General features: G+C 40.6%; 1 protein-coding gene across 7 annotated transcripts in view; it reads left to right on the forward strand.

The window, feature by feature from the left end:
• GUCY2C (guanylate cyclase 2C) overlaps positions 1 to 21,632 on the forward strand; it is a 672,163-nt gene that overhangs the window by 20,049 nt on the left and 630,482 nt on the right. For 4 of the 7 annotated variants that reach the window (XR_014845323.1, XR_014845322.1, XM_085024752.1 and 1 more), the window contains exon 2: positions 10,635 to 10,778. The exons of the other annotated variants lie outside the window; for them this stretch is intronic. The gene's annotated coding sequence lies outside the window, so the exon portion shown is untranslated. The remainder of the gene's footprint in view (positions 1 to 10,634; positions 10,779 to 21,632) is intronic. 7 annotated transcript variants of the gene reach the window in all.

Genomic DNA, 21,632 nt, shown 5'->3' on the forward strand with positions numbered 1-21,632 from the left:
GGGGCCGCTTCCCAAGGCATATGGAGGGTCCAGGCTAGGGGTTGACTTGGAGCTGTAGTCACCGGCCTATGCCACAGCCACAGCCACAGCAATGCCACCTCCAAGCTATGTTTGCGACCTACACCACAGCTCATGGCAACACTGGATCCTTAACCCACTGAGCAAAGCCAAGGATCGAACCTGCATCCTCATGGATGCTAATCAGATTTGTTTCCACCAAGCCACGATGGGAACTCTGATTTTAACCTTTATACACACTATGCTCTAAAATTACTATGGAAGAAATTAATTTTTATAAGGATATTTTAAGTGCCTTTATAAGCTTCTTCGTCTGTATCTTAAAATATTTTGCATAATGGAGGGGGAAAATAGAATAATATAAGTTTTATATTGGTGTGTAAAGAATATTAAAATTGATTATATTAACATTTAAACAACAAAAAATGTTAGGAGACAATAATCATTGGGAGATTAATATTGAAAGCTATAATAAACTACCTTCTAAGGTTGTGCTTTTCAAATGACTGGAAATCCACTTTTTCTTTTACTTCCTCAAGGACTTTTAAAATATTTATTGAATTTTGACTGTACTGTTCTAGGAGATGGAAATAGAGAAATGAATAAGATGGCTCAATTCCTTGAATTCCTACATCTTAAATTCTAATGGAAGCAAATTAATTAATTAATAAACAAGGTAACATCACATCACGATAACTTTTGTAAAGAAAGTGAAGCAGAATAATGTAATAGAGAATGACTAGGGGAAGAGGTGCCCTTTAAACTGGTTAATCATACGTGTCTCTAGGAGGTGCCATTTGAGCTAAAAGCTAACAATAAAGATAGGAGTGGCAGAGAGTTGCCAGCAGAGGGAACAGTTGATGCAGATGTTCTTAAGCGAGTGGAATTTGGCAAGGCAGAAGAGGATAGGTGATGAGATCTGCAACATGGGAAAATCATTACCTTGTACAGTGGTAGTTTTCGAAGTGTGGTCCATAGACCCTTTGGGTGAGGGTCCTCAAGACACTTTAAAGGGTCAACAGAGTCAAAATGCTGTTAAAAAAAAATGCTAACATGTTATTTGCCTTTTTGTTGACGTTAGTGTTAATAGTTCAAAAGCAGTTGTGGGTAGAACTACTATAACCTCAGTACAAATCAAGGCAGTGGTACCTGAACTATGCTAGTAGCCACTATATTCTTCATCACATATCATGTGTATGACTGAGTTGCAAGCTGAACTAGTAACCTTTCTATGGCAACCATTTTTACTTGAAAGACAAATGGTGATTATTCAGACTTGAGTATTTGCAGACATTTTCTCAAAAAGTTAACTAATTGAGTCTGTCACTTCAAGGAACACAACTGACTGTATTTGTTACCAATGATAAAATGTCATGCATACAAGTGAAAGTTAAAATTTTGGAAAACACGGATTTGCCTCCATGAACTTGACATACTCTTGATATTTGACTTTTCAAATGAGAACAGCGGTGCCACAACAGATGTGATGTTTTGATAGCATATAATGTAAAGTATTAAAATTTGAAAGAACTACATAACTCAATAAAACAATATATTCCAAATTAAGCAATTCATTATATCACACATGAATGTGTGAAAGATTCAATCGAAGTGTATGATAGCTTAATAAGTTTTAATAGACCAGAATATGAAATTTCCTAGATGTGATTCCAGATCTCAAATTTCAACTAACTTTGAGAAGCTACCACTAGTCAAGTTTGGGTTTAAAATCAAAATATATCTGCCAATATCTGAAAAGGCTATGAAAATACTCCTTTTTTTTTTTCAGCTGCATATCTCTGAGGCCAGATTTTCTTCACATACTTCAACTAAAACAACAAATTAAAACAGATTGGGGAGTTCCTGTTGTGGCTCAGAGGGCTGTTAACCCAACGAGTATCCATGAGGATGCAAGTTGGATCCCTGGCCTTGCTCAGTGGGTTAAGGATCTGGCATTGCCATGAACTGTGGTGTAGGTTGTAGATGTGGCTCTGACCTGGAGTTGCTATGACTGTGGTGTAGGCCAGCAGCTGCAGCTCTGATTCGACTCCTAGCCCAGAACTTCCATATGCTGCAGGTGCCACCCTAAAAAAGCAACAATAATAACAATAATAATAATAATAACAGATTTGATGCAGAAGTAAATATAAGAATCCAGCTGTCTTTCTGTTAAAGAGACATCGGGGAGATCTGCAAAAATGTAAAACAATGTCACCCTACCCATCAACTTTTAAGTAGATAGTTATTTTTCATAAAAATATATTTTTATTGAAGTGTAATTTATTTACAATATTGTGTTGTTTTTAGCATACAGCATAGTGCTTCAGTTATACATATATATTTTTCAGATTATTTTCCATTGTAGAGTATTAAAAAATAATGAATATAGTTCCCTGTACTATACAGTAAATCCTTGTTATTTACCTATTGTGTGTATAGTAGTTTGTACCTGTTAACTCCATATTTCTAATTTATAACCCCCACTCCCTCCTTCCCCCTTTTCTATGTCTGTGGGTCTATTTCCTTTTTTTTTTTTTTTGTCTTTTTGTCTTTTTGCCATTTCTTTGGCTGCTCCCGTGGCATATGGAGGTTCCCAGGCTAGGGGTCTAATTGGAGTTGTGGCCACTGGCCTACACCACAGCCACAGCAACGCGGAATCCGAGCCGCGTCTGCGACCCACACCACAGCTCATGGCAATGCCAGATCCTTAATCCACTGAGCAAGGCCAGGGATCGAACCCTCAAACTCAACTCAAGGTTCTCAGTCGGATTCGTTAACCCCTGAGCCATGACGGGAACTCCTCTATTTCCATTTTGTATATAGATTCATTTGTATTATTTTTTTGTATTCCATATAGCGATATCATATAACATTTGTTTTTCTCTGTCCTGACTTCATTTAGTATAATGTAGTCTAGTTATATCCATGTTGCTGCAAATGGCAGTATTTCATTCTTTTTTATGACTGAGTAATGTTCCATCTTAAACCAAACCAACTTGGGTTGTTTCCATGTGTTGGCTATTGCAGTAGTGAGTGCTGCAATGAACATTGGGGTGCATGTATCTTTTCAACTTAGAGTTTTCATGTTTTCTGGATATATGCCCAGGAATGGAATTGCAGGATCTTATGGTAGTTCTATTTTTAGTGTTTTAAATTAAGGAAACTCCATTCTGTTTTCCATAGTGGCTGCACCAACATAAAATATATTTATGTTAACATGTCATGGGTTTAATATTATTTAAAATAAATGAACAAATAAATATTTAATTTTTCTCTTATTTTTAATGTGATAGGTGTCAATAGTTAAAAAACACATAAACAAAATTCGTAGGGTCCTCAGTAGTTTTTAAGAAGGGGTCCTGAGATCCAAAAGTTTAAGAACTGATAATGTGGAGTTCCCGTCATGGCGCAGTGGAAAACGAATCCAACTAGGAACCATGAGGTTGCGGGTTCCATCCCTGCCCTCGCTCAGTGGGTTAAGGATCTGGCGTTGCCGTGAGCTGTGGTATGGGTTGCAGACGCGGCTCGGATCCTGCATTGCTGTGGCTCTGGCATAGGCTGGCGGCTACAGCTCCAATTAGACCCCTAGCCTGGGAACCTCCATATGCCTTGGGAGCGGCCCAAGAAATGGCAAAAAGACAAAAAGACAAAAAAAAAAAAAAAAAAAGAACTGATAATGTAAACATGAATTCAGGTTCTGTTGAGAGACAGTACAATGTATTGCTTAAAAACACAGACTCTAGAGCTAGATTGCTTAGGTTTAAGTGCCAGAACCATCACTGAACATGGGTATGACCTCAGACAAAGTATTTAACCAGTCATGCTGCAGTTTCCCTGCCTGCAAAACAAGGGTAATAATGAAACTGATGTTATATATTTTAGAAATGATTGAATTAATTTACATAAAGCACTTAGATTATGTTTGGCTCTCGGTAAATACTATTTGAGGTCATTATTAAAATAAATATTATGGCAAGCTACTGAGAGTTTTAGGAAGCAGTAATATGCAATCTGATTTAGTTCTTAAAAAAATATGTTGGCTGTCATGTAGGAAATGGATTTTAAGAAGTCAGAAGCAAGGAGATGAGTTAGGAAACTCTGACAGTATCTCAGACAAGAGATGATGGTTTGGACCTGGGTGGTAATGATGGAGAGGGAAAGAGTGAACCTCTGGGGGGAAATGTGGCAGCAGAGCAGATAGGATTTGCATACCCTATTGGATGTGGAGGATGAAGGTAAGAAAAATCAAGGATTACTCCTAGGATTTTGATTGAACAATAGGGTGAAGGAAGACTGGAAGAGGAGCCTGGTGCAGGGAGATGCAACCCCAAATTCTGTTCTAGGCATGCTGTGTTTGAGGCTCTTATTCCCCATCTCAATAGAAATATCAAGATAGATTTTTGAATCTGTAGTTCAGGAGGAGGTCAGGGTTCAAGAATTACACTTAAATTCAGTTACCTTCTAGAGATTATAAAAAGCCACAGATGGGAAAGTACAGACAATGAAGAATAGCAGAATGTGCCACCCCCCAAAAAGTGTCACTTTGGTATAATGATCATTCTGAGTTGTAGGCAATTGAAAACCATCAAACACAAGGAGAGGCTTTATCTGAATTCCTCTTATCTTCCTAAAGACAGATCCTCCAAGAGAAACTCAGTTGTCCTAAGTCCCCTCCCTAAGAGTTTTATCAACCAGGGAAAATTGACTTTTTTCACAGAAGAGACTGAAAATGGGCACCACAGCCAGACAAGCTTTGTCACAAACTAACATCCTTCCCATTTATTCTTCTAAAGTTCCATTCAGGAGTTCCTGTTGTGGCTCAGCAGTTAAAAACATGAGTATCCCTGAGGACGCAGGTTCGATCTCTGGCCTCACTTACTCAGTGGATTAAAGATCCATCATTGCCGCAAACTGTGGTGTAGGACGCAGACAAGGCTTGGATCCTGTGTTGCTGTGGCTGTGGCGTAGGCCGACAGCTCTAGCTCTGATTGGACCCCTAGACTGGGAACCTCCATATGCCGCAGGTGCAGCCCTAAAAAGACAAAACACAAAAAATTAAAAAATTTTTAAAAATAGAAGTCCATTCATCTTTCCTAAAAAATCATTTACTCTCCTCAAGAGGTACACCTCCCCCCTCCCCTTTCCCTATTAAGATGGTATTTATGCCTGAATTCTAAATTAATCATTTTGTTCCCTGGGACTCTCCCATGTATATATAAAGTATACATATTTTGTTTTGAAATTTCGGGAGGGGTTTGAAAACATACTTTATTATTTATTTGTTCCCCCCTATTATTTATTTGTTTACTTATTTTAAATTATTTCTACTGATTTTATTTTATCTTTTCCAGTTTTATTGAACTATAATTGACATAGATTACTGTATAATTTTAAAGTCTACAACTTCATGACAACTTGCATCATGAAATCATCACAATAGATTTAATGAACATCCGTCATCACATAGATACAGTGTTAAAGTAATGGGAAAAAAGTACTTCTTGTGATGAGAACACTTAGGATTTCTTCTCTTAACAACTTTCAAGTATAACATAGAGCAGTGTTAATTATAATTTATCATGTGTACATTACATCCCTAGGATTTATAATTTACAACTGAAAACGTGTACCTTTTGACTATTTTCACCTAATCCTCCCCTAACCCCGCACCCTCTCTGGTAACCACAAATCCGATCTCTTTTTGTATGAGTTTATTTTTGAAGTATAATTGACCTGCAACACTGTTACTTCCTGTTACACAACATAGTGATTCAATATTCAAAATGATCACCATGATAAGCCTAGCCATGATCTGTCTCCATATAAAGATATTACATAGTTTTGAGTGTATTCCCCACACAGAACATTTTATATCGGTGAGTCATTTATTTTTCAACTGGAAATTTTTCCCTCATCATCTCTCATGTATACATGCTCATCAACTTCTGTTTTTCTCTTGTTAATCTGTCCTTTATTATAGGGTTCTCAGCTAAGAACTCAGAAGAATAGAAAGTTATTTCTCTGCACCCCCCACACACAACAGGTAACTAGGGCAATTCATTTTTAGATTTTTTTTTGTAAAAGCTAACCAAACAAAATGCCTGTGTGGTGCATAAGCATATCCTTATAAATCAAGCACTCCCAAGTTTTTGCCATTTTCCCTTTACCTGTTTTGTTTTCCTATGTTCTTTTTCTTTTCCTTTTGTTTTTTGTTTGTTTGTATGGTTTTTAGGGCCACACCCACAGCATATGGAGGTTTGCAGGCTAGGGGTCGAATCAGAGCTATAGCCTACACCACAGCCACAGCAACTCGGGATCCAAGCCTCATCTGCAACATACAGCACGGCTCAGGGCAATGCTGATCCCACTGATCCGAGGCGAGGGACCGAACCTGCGTCCTCATGGATGATGGTCAGATTCATTTCCACTGAGCCATAATGGGAACTCCTGTTTTCCTATGTCTTTTAACCTTTTATACTCTTACATCCTTAGGTGTCAATTTTATTTCCTTCCATATTTCCTCACTGTCCTTCTATAAACTGCTTCTTTGTTATCTACGTTGTTCTCATTTGTTGCCCTCCAGAGGACTCACCACATCCTTCCGGCCACCTCCCAGCCCCCAGTCTCAACAGGCTGAGTGGAAAGGGCTTTACTACTGGAAAGTGGCAAAACCAATCCAAATTTTGGCTCTGCTCCTTACCACCCAAGTGGCCTTAGACCCAAAGAGTTTCCTTGCTCCTTAAAATGGAGATAGGAAAACTCTCCAAAATACTGCTGGGAATTTGGCAAAGTAATGACTATAAAGAGGACAGCTGGAGCGACAGGTACCAAGCAAATGTTAATTCTTACGGCATTGGAGTTTTCTCCCACTTCCACTTCAGTGACCCCTTGTCTTGATTTTCCAAATTTTATCTTCAAGCCCAATCTATTTTAAATACAGATATCTTGTTTGTTTGTTAGTGTCTGTCTCACACACAGACATTTACTAAGCAAATGCTGATCAGCAGGAAAGGCATAGCTGGTTTGACCAAGTTGAACTCTTGTTATTCGCTGAGCCCTTGATGTTTTCATCCTTTTTCTCCGAGGCTTTCATGAGCTTCCATTCTAGGTCCTCAGCCCTCTCCATTCTGTCAGGAATTTTCACCAGACTCTTTACTGCCTTCGACTTAGAAATTGCTTTTTTTTTTTTTTTTTTTTTTTGGTCTTTTGTCCTTTTAGGGCCGCACCTGTGGCGGGGCATATGGAGGTTCCCAGGCTAGGGGTCTAATCAGAGGTGTAGCCGCCGGCCTACACCAGAGCCACAGCAACTCGGGATCTGAGCTGCATCTGCAACCCACACCACAGCTCACGGCAACACCGGATCCTTAACCCACTGAGCAAGGGCAGGGATGGAACCCACAACCTCATGGTTCCTAGTCAGATTCGTTTCTGTGCCAGGACAGGAACTCCAGGAATTGTTTCTTATCTGAGGATACTGTTTCTGGAAAGCCTTCAACTTGAACTAGAGAATTTGAAACTTGTATCTCAGCAGCTGTCCACTTTTTCCTCCCTTCTTCAACTCAAAAGCATTAAACTCTAAAACTGTTTTGTTATTCCCAACCATCCTTCTTTCAAGAGCAAATGCGTAAACTTTTTATTGTTGTTGCTGTTTTTGGCCACACCTGCAGCATATGGAAGTTCCTGGGCCAGGCATCAAATCCGACCTATGTCGAAGCTGTGGCAATGCCAGATTCTTAACCCACCGCACCAGGCCCCGGATTAAACTCACACTACTGCAGAGACAATGCCAGGTCCTTAACTCACTGAACCACAGTGGGAATTCCCATAACCTGTTCTTTTTGAAGCCTCTAGTTCTTCTGTGAGGGTCATGCAGAAATCCCCCATCAGCAGCACCAAACTCCCCTGAGTGGCAACAGTACACAAGAAATTTAACATCAGAAACTTCTTGTTCCAACTTCCTCCATTTTTTCATGATAAAATTGTAATCAAACAGGACCCTATGGGGCTTTCCTGGGGGAGACCCCTCCCCCGTATCCTCTGCTTTAGCTCCTCTCTGAATTACCTAGATAACAGAACTGATGCTTGTTTCCTGCGTTGTTTTGCAGGTGCTAAACCCCCCAAATGGCAGAAGTTAACAACTTGATGACCATGAGCCCCCAGATCCCCTGGAGTCTGGGGATTGATAAACTTAACCCCTGTGACAGTGCTCTGTTACCTCACCATCAGCCCATCAGAGAACCGTGCATGAGCTGATTACATAAGCCTGCAAAGCTCCTCCCTCACCTGGGTTTTAAAAATGCCTCCCTGAAATCCACCAGGGAGTTTGGCTTTTCAGAGCATTAGCTGCCCCAGACTCCTGGTTTGGCTCTTTACAATACACCCTACACTTTCCTTCACCACAACCCAGCGTCAGTAGGTTGCCTTTACTTCATGCAGGAGAATGGACCCAAGTTTGGTTCAGTAGCAAAATCCAAACCTCCCGTGTCACTGTTATCATTCCTGCTGACTTCATGTTTAGGTTTCAGGCTACCCTTGCAAGCGTCTCTCTAAATGTGTGCTAAGAATTCTCACTAGCCTCCACGTTCACAGTTCAATACAATTGTACTTTCTTTCCTGACAAATTTATAGCTTTGTACTTTGTATTGACTCTTGGCCTCTATTTCTCTGACAAACACCTTAATTTAAATACTCTCTCCTTTTATTTCACAGGGATGTTGTGGGCGCCGGGTGTAAATGGGCTTGGCTTCTTTCTCACTATTTTACATCCTTTCTTATCAGGGACAGTTTATCACTGTCTAGCTCTCTAAGAGTTTTAACAGCCTATCCAGGCGTTTGAGACCTGAAAGAAATAAATCTTGCCTTCAAATACAAAAAAGATAACTACCAAATCAAAACTGAGATATTATTCTAATAGCAAAACTATACAACTGCTTTCAGTTTTTTATAGAAAAGTATGTGTGTAATATGGTCGCATTGAATATATTTGATATATGTTTTGGGGCAATCAGTTTCTGCAATCATGAAAGATTAATAAAACTCTCCTTAATCTTCTTATCGATTTCATCTAATCCTATTTTGTCAGGCATGTGTTCCCCCTTTAAATAATTTTGCCAAGTTTTAAGTATTCGACAAATTCATTTTTCCTTATCTCATACATAACGTCAAAAGGAGTATCTACCTCTGTCCATTTCAGAACTTCTGTTCTTTCTTTCACATTTTTCCTTTCAAATATATCCTACAGTTCACTTTAAATATATTTCAGGACTTCCTGTAGTGGCTCAGTGAAAGTGAATCTGACTAGTTCACAGCAACGCTGGATCCCCAACCCACTGAGCCAGGCCAGGGATCAAACCTGCATGGTCATGGATACTAGTTGGATTCCATTCCACTTGCCACAATGGGAACTCCCTTATGGATAATTTTTTAATCATCTCTAGCCATATAATTATTTGTGAATACAACTGAAATTTCAGGAGTTTCTGTCATGGCTCAGGGGAAACGAATCTGACTAGCGTCCATGAGGATGCAGGTTCAATCCCTGGCCAGCATTGCCGTGAGCTGTGGTGTAGGATGCAGACTCAGCTCAGACCTGGCATTGCTGTGGCTGTGGTGTAGCCTGGCAGCTACATCTCCCAATTGGACACCTAGCCTAGGAACCTCCATATGCAATGGGTGCAGCTGTAAAAATACAAAAAAAAAAAAAAAAAAAAAAAAAGAAGAAATTTGTTTCCAGTACCATTCTTTTCTGTCATATACTTAGCTTTTCAATTCAATTAATTTCATTAAATAAATTTTCAATTAAAATTAGAGAAGATGTACCTGCTATACACAAAAGTGACACAAAGGAAGGAAAAATTGATTATGCCTTTTAGAGAATGGCATCAAGAAATAACCATAGGAGTTCCCGCTGTGGTGCAGTGGGATCAGCAGCATCTCTGGAGTGCTGGGATGCAGGTTTGATCCCGAGCCTGGCATAGCACAGTGGGTTAAGGATTTGGCGTTGCCACAGCTGTGGTGTAGGTCACAACTGCAGCAAGCAATCTGATCCTTGGCCCAGGAACTCCATATGCCTAAGGATGGCCAAAAAAGGGGGAAAAAAAAAAGGAATAACCATAACTAATAGTTGTTGAATCCCTACTAGGTACCAGGAACTTTACAATACCATTTTCTTCTTTAATTAACCCAAACTTCCCCATGCTGGAATCTGAAGTTCACAGCAACAGTAGTAACTTAATTTTCATTTGTAGTTGCTTCTGTGAGTATTTCTAGAAGTTGTTAGTCTGTGTCTTGAATATTGCCCAATAAGCCTATTTGTTCCCAGCATCGCTATGGGCCCACTGAGCAGGAGGGTCTCCAGTGGGTTCTGCCCCCTGGTAGGTACAATTGCTAATACACTGAGGTCCCCCACCCAGTGCTGCCACAGCTTCAGCAGCCCCTGAAAACCACCATGGAGGAACCCTCAAAGTGCCAGAACGGCTGCCAGTTTTTGATGGAGTGAAGACCACACCTCCTTTATGTGATGGAGCCTGTTAGAAAGCCCCTAGGCAATTATATCTATGACTAAACATTCTACTGAGTTCTTTATATAAGATTATGCTTGCAATGTTTTATTCCAGATCCTTTTCTCTTTTGAACTAAGGCCTGTGTGTACAGGCTGGATGGGAGACAGGCTTGCACAATACAGCAACCGAGTTCTACAGTTCATTGTTTGGCTGTTATCCTGGGAGCAAATCACCCGTGGTGTGACTCTTCAACCCCAGGTGAGTGAACATTGTTGGGAAAATCCCATCAATCATCTGACACGCCTACCCACATCCAAACTCCAACAAGGTCACAGCTCAGCCTTTCTGGCTTGAATAGGAATTAAATTTATCTTATAAATAAGAATAATGAACATCAGCAGATGTAGGTGATCTTTCCAAGTTCACATGCTTAACCAACAGCTAAGACAAGATTCAAATCCAGCTTCAGGTTTTGTTGGGTTTGGCTTTTTTGTTTAAGAATATCACACTGCCTCCTGAAACTCAAAGAAGCTCTTCTTCCCCTCAAGATACACAATTCTGTTCTTTACATGCTTGCCTTACCTTTCTAGCTACCTAAAGAAGCACCATTAAACAAAATTGGCAATTCCTCTGTTCATAAGGAATTTACAATTCAGGAGACTGATCACTGTCTTTTTCCTTCTTTCCCAACTATTATTTTAACCCATATAATGGCAAGGAAGTAATCCTTTAGCTGCCGACAGGAGGGGAGAGGGAGGAGTGTGTTGCAGAAGAGCAGTATCTGGCTTCTCTACAGGAAAATAGAGTTCCTTTTTCAGGATGGACTTATTAGCCCAACTAACCACTCTTTGGCAGCCTGGGCCTATTTCCTTCCGTGTGTTGCGGGTAAGGAAAAACAAACAAAGCAATTTCCAAAGCACAGGGAACTTTATTACAGCTGAGACATTATTACTGTCTCCAGCACGTACTTCCTTTGGTACATAAACAGCCACCTGCACAGAGGAAGTTATTATCCAAGAGTCACTAGGAAATTGAACAGAATTCCAGCTACCCCTGCAAGTATCTAACAATCACCTACCCCAGCCTTTCCTGAGCACCTAAGAAGACTGCACAGAATGAGCTCAGAGAGGAGAGAGGGGAAGGCATTGCTCAAAGATTAAATAGTTTCTTTTGAAATGGGGGAGGGGAAGACTCCAGGAACCAGAGCTAATGAGGACAAGAAACAAGCCTGTCAGCCGAAAGCACCCAGGCTCTGTGCTAGATGTAGTTTGGCAGCGTTAGGGTACAATAGTGATTCAGGTGTCAGTTGGGTCACCCGACTTTGTGATCTAGATAAGTTGACTTTGAATTTCATTGCATCCTTGTAGAAAGTCCACAAACACTTCCCAATATTTCATCACACCCTGAAATCTTAAACTACCACAATTGTCTCTGACTTCAGACTCCTGCTTCTGAGAAACATCCAGCCACCCTGTTCCTGTTTTCACCGTATCAATCTAGACACTAGTCTGAGTACCTTTCCACAGTTCCCACGAGCGAGGCAGGTGGTATACGGCACAGACGTGACTGAAGGTTTGGGAAGAGTTACCCAGTTTTATGTTTTAAATTCCCACCAGAATACAGTTACGAAGGCAGAATTGTGCTCATTGAGTAACTCCAGTCCTGAGAACGATTAGAGGGCATTCAATAAGTATCTGTTGTATAGATCCAGCGTTGCCGTGAGCTGTGGTGTAGATCACACATGCAGCTCGGATCCCACGTTGCTATGACTCTGGCACAGGCTGCCGGCTATAGCTCTGATTCGACCCTTAGCCTGGGACCCTCCATATGCCTCGGGAGCAGCCCTAGAACAGGCGAAAAGACAACAACAACAAAAAACCTCACTTTGCATCTTCACTGAGATAAAGGAACAGAGGAAGCCTAGGACTGCTGCAGAGTGTAGAGATGCCCTGTGTTCTGATTGGCGTGAAGGTGAGCAAGAGCTCTTAATGGGAAACATTCAAAAGGGACCCAAAGTGTTGCCAGAAAAGAAAGAGTGGCACATGCAGGTGACTTGTTCAGCTGCCCCTTCCCTTATGGAGTAACTTCCTTTTTTCCCCTCCTATCTTTAGGGTGTTCTATTGAAGAGTGTATCCCATAAATCTGCCAACTCAATGTTCCATTATTTGCTTTTGACCCTTGAAACTTTCCCAGCAGAACCTGCCTCCCTTTAATTACGATCTACATGCTAGTAGTTTTACAATGTGAAGAAGCACATAATTTTTGCTTTGAAGGATCCAGGAAGGAATGCTATCTTATTCCTACCCCCTTTGAAAATCTTTTCCTGGTTACATGGTATAATCAGAGAAGTCCCAAAATTTCATATCTGAATTAAAAGCACTTGGCCCACTCACTACTTCATCCATCCCTTGATGTGGCTTTTTTTGTTTTGTTTTGTTTTGTTTTCATATTTGCAATTTGCAGACCAAACCAAAAAAAAAAAAAAAAAAAAAAAAAAAAGGAAAAACAAAAGCAGTTTTTCTACTCTTTCTCCTCCCACAGAAAGTGAGAATAGCAGCATATTAACAGTTGGTCAACCAGGTTTGCATCCACACTTGGCCATCAAATGGGAAACCCATAAAATTGTTACCTGTAGCAAAGGTTGATCACCCTTGTGATGGCCATGTGCCTCTCTGCAGTCTGGTGCTCCGTGCTTCCTGACATCCACTAAAAGTCTCCAGGGGACACCCACTTCTGACCACTGTCAATCACTCGTCACCACCTAGTCCACCCCAGACAGTAACCCCCCTGCCTTTCTTCTGAATCAAAGCTGAATACCATGAAGACTGAGTATACACCATCCTCCCTCCAGGAGACACTAGGATTGAACCTACCTTATTCCATATCAATCATCACCTCAAACATGGGTGTCACAAGGTCACATCACTTGGTTTCACATCTTCTCTAGTATTTTTTCATCCTCATACTGATATGACATGCTCAACAAACACCTCCATGTCCTTTATCTCTTCATTGGCTATTTCCTATACCTCCTGGCTAGGTTGGGAGTAGGAGGGGTGATGTGTTAGGGATGGGGCATACAGAGGTGCAAAGGCTCTAGTAATATTTTATTATTTTATTTTTGCTTTTTAGGGCTGTATCTGCAGCATATGGAAGTTTTCAGGCTAGGGGTCAAATCAGAGCTACAGATGCTGGTCTTTGCCACAGCCACAGCAATGTGGGATCTGAGCTGTGTCTGAGACCTACACCATAGCTCACAGCAACTCTGGATCCAAGATCCACTGAACGAGGCCAGGGATCTAACCTGTGTCCTCATGGATACTAGTCAGATTTGTTTCCGCTGCACCACAATGGGAACTCCTCTAGTAATACTTTATATCTTAGGTTAATGTATGTACATGAGTGTTCATTTTATTATTATTTTAATTTGAATATATTCCCTGCAGATATGTATGTCTGTAACGAATGTTAACAAATCCGACTAGGAACCATGAGGTTTCGGGTTTGATCCCTGGCCTTTCTCAGTGGGTTAAGGATCTGGCATTGCCGTGAGCTGTGGTGTAGGTTGCAGACTCAGCTCTGATCCCGCGTTGCTGTGGCTCTGGCGTAGGCTGGTGGCTACAGCTCCGATTCGACCCCTAGCCTGGGAACTTTCATATGCCACTGGAACGGCCCAAGAAATGGCAAAAAGACAAAAAAAAAAAAAAAAAAAAAATCCCTTCTCACTCATCACAGTAACTTTTCAAGTACCTCCCTTCTCTCCAGCTCTCCATTCATTTTCAGCCGATGATTCACCTCCTTCAGAAAATAAATGTAAACAATCATACAGAAGCAATCCCATCCTCTAGCCCACAAGTCTAGAAATACACATACATATATAAGATCAAGCAGAGCCCTGCAGAACCTTCCCAGCTGTAGACCCTTCTGTGTCCCACCCCATTCTGCCTTTATTTTTATTTATTTATTACTATTATTATTATTTTGCTTTTTAGAGCTGAACCCACAGCTTATGGAAGTTCCAAGGCTATGGGTCAAATCAGAGCTGCAGCTGCTGGCCTACGCCACAGCTACAGCAGCGCCAGATCCGAGCTACATCTGCAAGCTACCCCACAGCTCATGGCAATGCTGGATCCTTAATCCACTGAGTGGGGCCAGGGGTCAAACCTGCATCCTTATGGATACTAATCAGGTACAGTACTGCTGAGGCACAAAAGGAACTCCCCAATCCTGCCTTTAGGAAGAAAAGAACCTTAGTTTTCCTGGCCTCTTGAGTTTCAGAAAACAGACTCAAGCAATTAATCATTTAAGAAGGGGCAAAAAGGGAACTAAGAAAAGGCAGTCCAGCAGGGAAATAGATAACAACTTAAGTAGTAAGTAAAACTGAAGGGTGGGGTCACAATGTCCTAGTTCTCTGTGAGAAAAACAGATAACAATGTCTGACACACATTCTTAAGTTATTTCTTACAGAAACCAGACCCCTACTAGATGGAAACTGCTGACCCTAAACACATAGAGCCTAGACTGGTTGGAGCTAGAAAATTAATGATCAGAATTCCTTAAACACCACCCTGTCACCTCACTGTCTACCCATCAGAAAAGTGTCCATGAGATGATCACACACCCTGTGACCCTCACCCTTAACCCTGCCTTTAAAAACCTTTCTCTGAAAGCTGTTGGGGAGTTTGAGTCTTTTCAGCATTAGCTGCCTGTTCTGCTTGTTTGTTGCTCTGCAATAAACACTGTACTTTGCTTCACCACAACCCACTGACAGTGGATTGGCTTTGCTCCACATCTGGGCAAGAGGGCCTGAGTTCTGTTCAGTAACATATACAGTCATCCTACAACACTTTCTTTTATAAAGAGTTATTCTTTGCTCCATGTTTGGAATCCCATAGTCTCTCATCTTCTTGGAGCCATCTTCAGTGACCTCTTCTCTCTCACATATGCCACCTCCTCCTCTCCACCACCTCCTTCTTTTCAGCATGCCTCTAACTCAACTAACTTTCCCTCTTAAAAATTCTCTTCTAACCTCCCCGCCACCTTCTGATTATCACTGTTTCTCTCCTCTGCTTTTAATTCTGGTTGTTTTCAATCACCAAGTGGATTTATAGAATCAGCCAATTTTTAAAGTTTTGGTCCACTCTAAAATGAGGAGAATCACAAATATTGTATCATTCAGTTTTACTAATCTCTTCTATTGATGTTTGGTTCATTGAGTACCCAAAATGCCTTTCTCCTTTGGAGTGAACAGTAGAAGCAGCTGGGCTAAGTCAACGGAGTGTTACACCAGGCAATTCCTGTCTTGTCTCAAGAGTTCTGGAGGCAGCCTTCCCAAAATCACCCATAGGATCTCTTCCAGAGTTGCTGTTGTGGCTCAGCAGGTTAAGAACCCAACTAGTTTCCATGAGGATGCAAGTTCGATCCCTGGCCTCACTCAGTGGGTTAAGGATCCAGCATTGCTGTGGCTGTGGTGGAGCTGGCAGCTGCAGCTCCAATCTAATCCCCCCTTGCCCAGGAACTTCCATATGCCATAGATTCGGCTCTTAAAAAAAAAAAAAAAAAAAAAAAAAAAAGGAGAATCTCTTCCACATCATGATCTCCATCCTCCTTATAGGCTCTGCAATGGAGGATGCAACTCCCAGTGCAGAGGTATCATCAACTGTGACATAGAAGGTCACTACAGGGCCACTAAAATTAACTTGAAGAGTGGAAACAGCCTAGATTTTATAAAACACACTTTGGAGGGTCACCACCACTTTGATTGATTGAATTCATCATCTCATGTATTGTATTTGGTGGATTTTAAGCCATAAATATCTTCTGGGGAAGAGTTGTAGTGCAAGTTTCTCTTGCTGTCTTCTTTTGCTGTTGATCACTTTCTTATTGTGGTTTGTTTCATTTTTTTCTCTTTATATTTTTGTATCTATCATCGTTTTTTTTTTCTTTGTAGTTAGCTAAAGGCTTGTACAAAATATCTTGTAGCTGTATCCATTTTCTTTTAGGTTGATACCAACTTAAGTTCAGTTGCATACAAGAACTTTATACTTTTACTCTGTTATCTCCACAGTGTGTGTTCTTACAGTCAGAGTGCTTCTTTTTATATTGTGTGCCCCAAAACACATTTTTATATTTTAACTTTTAGGCTTAAATATAACTTATGCACACCATTGCAGTGTTGCTTTATTCTGCATTTGTCTATTTGTCTATATATTTGCCTTTACCAGTGAGATTTGTGCTTTCATATGCTTTTGTATTGCTTTTTAGTATTTTTTCATTTCAATTTAGAGAACTCCCTTAAGCATTTCTGGAAAGCAGATCTAGTGATGATGAGCTGTCTCAGTTTTTGTTTGTCTGGGAAAGACTTTCTCTCACCTTCATTTTTAGGGGATTGTTTTGTTAGGTATACTATTCTTTATTGGAAGGGTTTTTTCTTTCAGTACTTTGAATATACCATCTCACTCTTTTCTGGCCTTCAAGAATTGTGCTGAGAAATCCACTGATAGTCTCAAGTGTTCCACTTCACACAATCAGTCGCTTTTCTCTTGCTGCTTTAAAAATTCTCTTTCTTCTTGACCTTTGAACGTTTGATTATAATGTGTCTCAGTGTAGTCTTCTCCAGGTTGATCATTTTTAGGGACTTTTGAGCTTCATTTTCTTTTCAAGATTTGGGACATTTTCAACCATTATTTCTTTAAATAATCTTTTCACCTCTTTAGCTCTCTCTTTTCCTCTGAGATTCCCATAATGCATATTTGACAGGTATATCATCTTTTTGTGCTTTATTGTGCTTAGCAGATATTGTATTTTTTTTTTTTTTTTACAAATTGAAGTTTTGTGGCTACCCTGCATTGAGCAAGTCTGTTGGTTTCATTTTTCCAACAGTATGTGCTCATTTTATGTCTCTTTAGGGTAATTTTCACAAAATATCTAACTTTTTCATTATTATTATATTCATTTTAGTGGTCTGTGATCAATAATCTATGATGTTATTATTATAATTTTTTTCAGGCATGACCAAATTAATAAATGTTATGTGTGTTCACAACTCCTCCACCCACTAGCTGTTCCCTGTCTCTCTCCCTCTCTTCAGGCTTCCTTACTCCCTGGGATACAACAATATAGAAATTAGGCCAATTAATAATTCTACAATGGCCTGTAAGTGTTCAAGTGAAAGAAAGATTCACACATCTCTCACTTTAAATCAAAAGCTAGAGATGATTAAGCTTTGTGGGGAAGGTGTCTTGAAAGCCAAGATACACTGAAAGCTATGCTTCTTGCCCCAAACAGTTAGCTGAGTCTGAATGCAAAGGAAAAGTTCTTGAAGGAAATTAAAAGTGCTACTCTAAGGAACACACAAATGATAAGAAAGCAAAACAGCCTTGTTGCTGATATGGAGAAATTTTCAGTGTTCTGGATAAGATTGAACCAGCCATAACATTTCCTTAAGCAAACGTGTAATCCTCAGCAAGGCCCTAACTCTCTTTAATTCTGTGAAGCCTGAGCAGGGCAAGAAAGCTTCAGAAGAAAAGTTTGAAGCTAGCAGAGGTTGGTTCATGTGGTTTAAGTAAAGATGCTCTCTTCATAACAAATGTATGAGAAGCAGCAAGTAGTAATGTAGAAGCTACACCAAACTATCCAGAAAATCCAGCTAAGATCATTAATGAAGGCAACTATAATAAACAACAGATTTTCAATGAAGACAGAACAGCTTTCTATTGGAAGAAGATGCCATCTCAGACTTACATAGCTAGAGGGGAAAGTCAATGCCTGGCTTCAGATCTTCAAAGAACAAGCTGACCCTCTTGTTAGGGGATAATGCAGCTGGCAACTTTAAGATGAAGCCAATGCTCATTTACATTCCTGAAATCTAAGAGCCCTTGAGAATTATGCTAAATCTACCCTGCCTGTGCTCTATAAAAGGAACAATAAAGCCTGGATGATAGCATATCTGTTTATAAATAATACATTGATTATTTTAAGCCCACTTTTGAGACCTGCTGCTCAGGAAAAAAAAAAATTTCCCCTCATTGTCAATGCAACTGGTCTTCCAAGAGCTCTGATAGAAATGTGCAGTGAGATAAATGTTGTTTTCATGCCTGCTTACACAACATCCATTCTGCAGCCCAGGGGTCAAGAAGTAACTTCTACTTTCAAGTCTTTTTATTAAGGAAACACACTTTGTAAGGCTATAGCTGCCATAGACAGTGATTCCACTGTTGGATCTGGGCAAAGTAAATAAAAAACCTCCTGGAAACAATTTATCATTCTAGATGCCATTAAAAATTTCATGATTCTGGGAGTTCCCACTGTGGCTCAGTGGTAATGAACCCAACTAGTATCCATGAGGACATGGGTCCCATCCCTGACCTCAATTAGTTAGTAAAGATCCCAGGTTGCCATGAGCTGTGGGTGTAGTGTGCAGACACTGCTCGGATGTGGCATTGCTGTGGTTATGGCATAGACTGGCATTTGCAGCTCCAATTCACCCCCTAGCCTGGGAGCTTCCATATGCTGCAGGTAGTGCCCTAAAAAGAAAAAAAGGGAGAGAGAAAGAGAGGGAGAGAAAGTTCATGATTCATGGGAAGAGGTCCAAGTATTAACATTAATAGGAGTTTGGAGGAAGGTGATTCCAACCCTTATGGATGACTTTGAGGGGTTCAAGATTGCAGTGGAGGAAGTAACTTCAGGTGTGGTAGAAATAGCAAGAGAACTAGAATGAGGAGTGGAACCTGAAGATGTGACTGAATTGCTGCAATCTCATGAGAAAACATTAACAGATGACCAAAGAAAGTGGTTTCTTGAAATGGAATCTACACCTGGTGAAGATTAGAATTTTACATAAACAGTTTGGTTGATAAAGCGGCAGCAGGGTTTGAGAAGATTAACTCCAACCTTGAAAGAAGTTCTACTGTGAGTAAAATTCTATCAAACAGCACTGCATGCTACTGAGAAATTGTCCATGAAGGGAAGAGTCAGTCAGTGTTGCAAACTTCATTGTCTTATTTTTAGAAATTGCTGCAGCTAACTCAGCCTTCAGTAACTACCACCTGGATCAGTCAGCAGTCATCAAAATTGAGACAAGACACCCCACCAACAAAAAGATTACAACTCACTGAAAGCTCAGATGATGATTAGAATTTTTTAGCAATAAAATATTTTAAAATTAAGGCATGTACATTGTTTTGTTAGATACAATGCTATTGCACATTTAATAGACTACAGTATAGTGTAAACTAACTTTTAAATCTACTGGGAAATCAAAAATGTGTATGGCTCACTTGATTTTGAAACCTACCTCATTACAGTGGTCTGGAAACCACCCTTCAATATTTCTGAGGTCTGCCTGTAGTTCCTTGATGATGTCATACAAATCCTGTAGGCTTTCTTCACTTTTTTTTTTCATTCTATTTTCTTTTTGTCTCATTTGACTAGATAATTTCAAATGACCTGTTTCTGAGTTCTCAGGTTCTCTACTTGATAGAGTCTGATGTTGCAGATTCTCTATTGCATTTTTTTCATTTTATTCATTGTATTCTTCAGCTCCAGACTTTCTATGGTTCTTTCTCCTGATTTATATCTCTTTATTGAATGTATTTTTTTGTTGTTGATGCATTATTTTTCTGATATCATTGAGTTGCCTCCCTATGTTCTCTTGTAACTTGCTGAGCTTCTTTAAAACAATTATTTTGAGTTATTTGTCAGGCAGTTCATAGATCTCTATTTTGAGGTGATCAGTTACTGGAAATTTATTGTGGGGTTTTTTTTTGGAGGTGTCATATTTCTTTGATTTTTCATGTTTCTTGTAGGCTTGTAATACTGTCTTCACATCTGAAGGAGCAGTCACCTCTTCTAGATTTTATAGATTGGCTTCCAGGGGAATAGACGTTAACCCATGGGTGGATGTGAAGGTGCTAGCTAAGTAGGGTGCAGTGGCTCTGGCTCTGAGGGAGCACAGTGTCAAGCCCTTCAAGACCTATTAGCTAAGGTCTGAATTGGCAAAGACCACAGGCATCCTTGGCACCAAGACTGCAGATGTAGTCCATGGTGGCTAAGTCTGCTGGGCTTCTCCTGCTCTCCTTTTACTCTATAGGGAAGTTCTGGCCAAGGAGATCCTTCTTGTTCTGGGGCCTGAGGTGCCGGCACGGTGGCACTGAAGCAAGGGGGTATAATGGCTCCAGTCCCAGGGCGAGGTGCTGCAGGCAGCCTTTCTCCAAGGAGGCACAGCAGCGTGGACCCCAGGCAGCTCTGTTACCTAGAGTCAGTGGTGATAAAGACTAGAAGTCCCCAGTGGCAAAGGCTGCAGGTATCCATAGCAGTGATAAGAGTTGTTGGATCCCTAACCCACTGAGCCAGGCCAGGGATCAAACCTATATCCTCACAGATGCTATGTTGAGTTCTTAACCTGCTGAGCTACAACAGACTCTCCGAGTTCCACATTCTTAATGCCTTACAGAAAACCCCATGGCCTGCCCTTGCCTACCCCTCTGGCATCCTTTATTGCATTGTACCGGCTTTCTTCACTCCAGCCATACCGTATCTCTTTTGGTTTCTCAAATATCCATACAGCCTCCTACCTCTGGATCTTAGCACAAGCTCTGCCCCCACCCCTTACATGCCCTCCATCACTTTCCATTCAGCTAACTCCTGTTCATCCTTTAGAGTTCAGCTCCAAGGACATTTCCTCAGGGAAGCATCCTTGCCTTTCTGGAAAAGGTGACGTTTATCTGTCATGTGCCCCCACAGCACTCTGCACCGTTTTTCATTGTTAAGTTTAGTTATTCCTAATTATCTATTTAATGTTTGACTTCCTCACAAGAGTGCATGTTCCATGAAGACATTAATGTATCGCTGTCACTCATGGCCATGTGCCTGGTACCTCACCAAAGCCCTGCACACAGTCAAGTTTCAATAAATACTTGCTGACAAGGTGATTGAGACACAGATCTTTCTAGTTAAGGATTCAGTTTCAGTGGGCAGCTATAATCTAAAAAATAATCCATCATATCTGTGCTTGCCTTAAACACGCTGACCTTTATTTTCCATTTTGCAAAGCTATTGTGGTGTCTCCAATACGGCCCTCTTCCTCTTCTCTCTCTTCTCAGGGATGTGTCA

Source organism: Sus scrofa, chromosome 5 (genome assembly GCF_054392235.1).
Source record: "Sus scrofa isolate SSC_HxYL_T2T_F1_AM1 chromosome 5, Sscrofa_HxYL_maternal_Yorkshire_Landrace_v2.0, whole genome shotgun sequence".
NCBI classification, from domain to species: Eukaryota; Metazoa; Chordata; class Mammalia; order Artiodactyla; family Suidae; genus Sus; species Sus scrofa.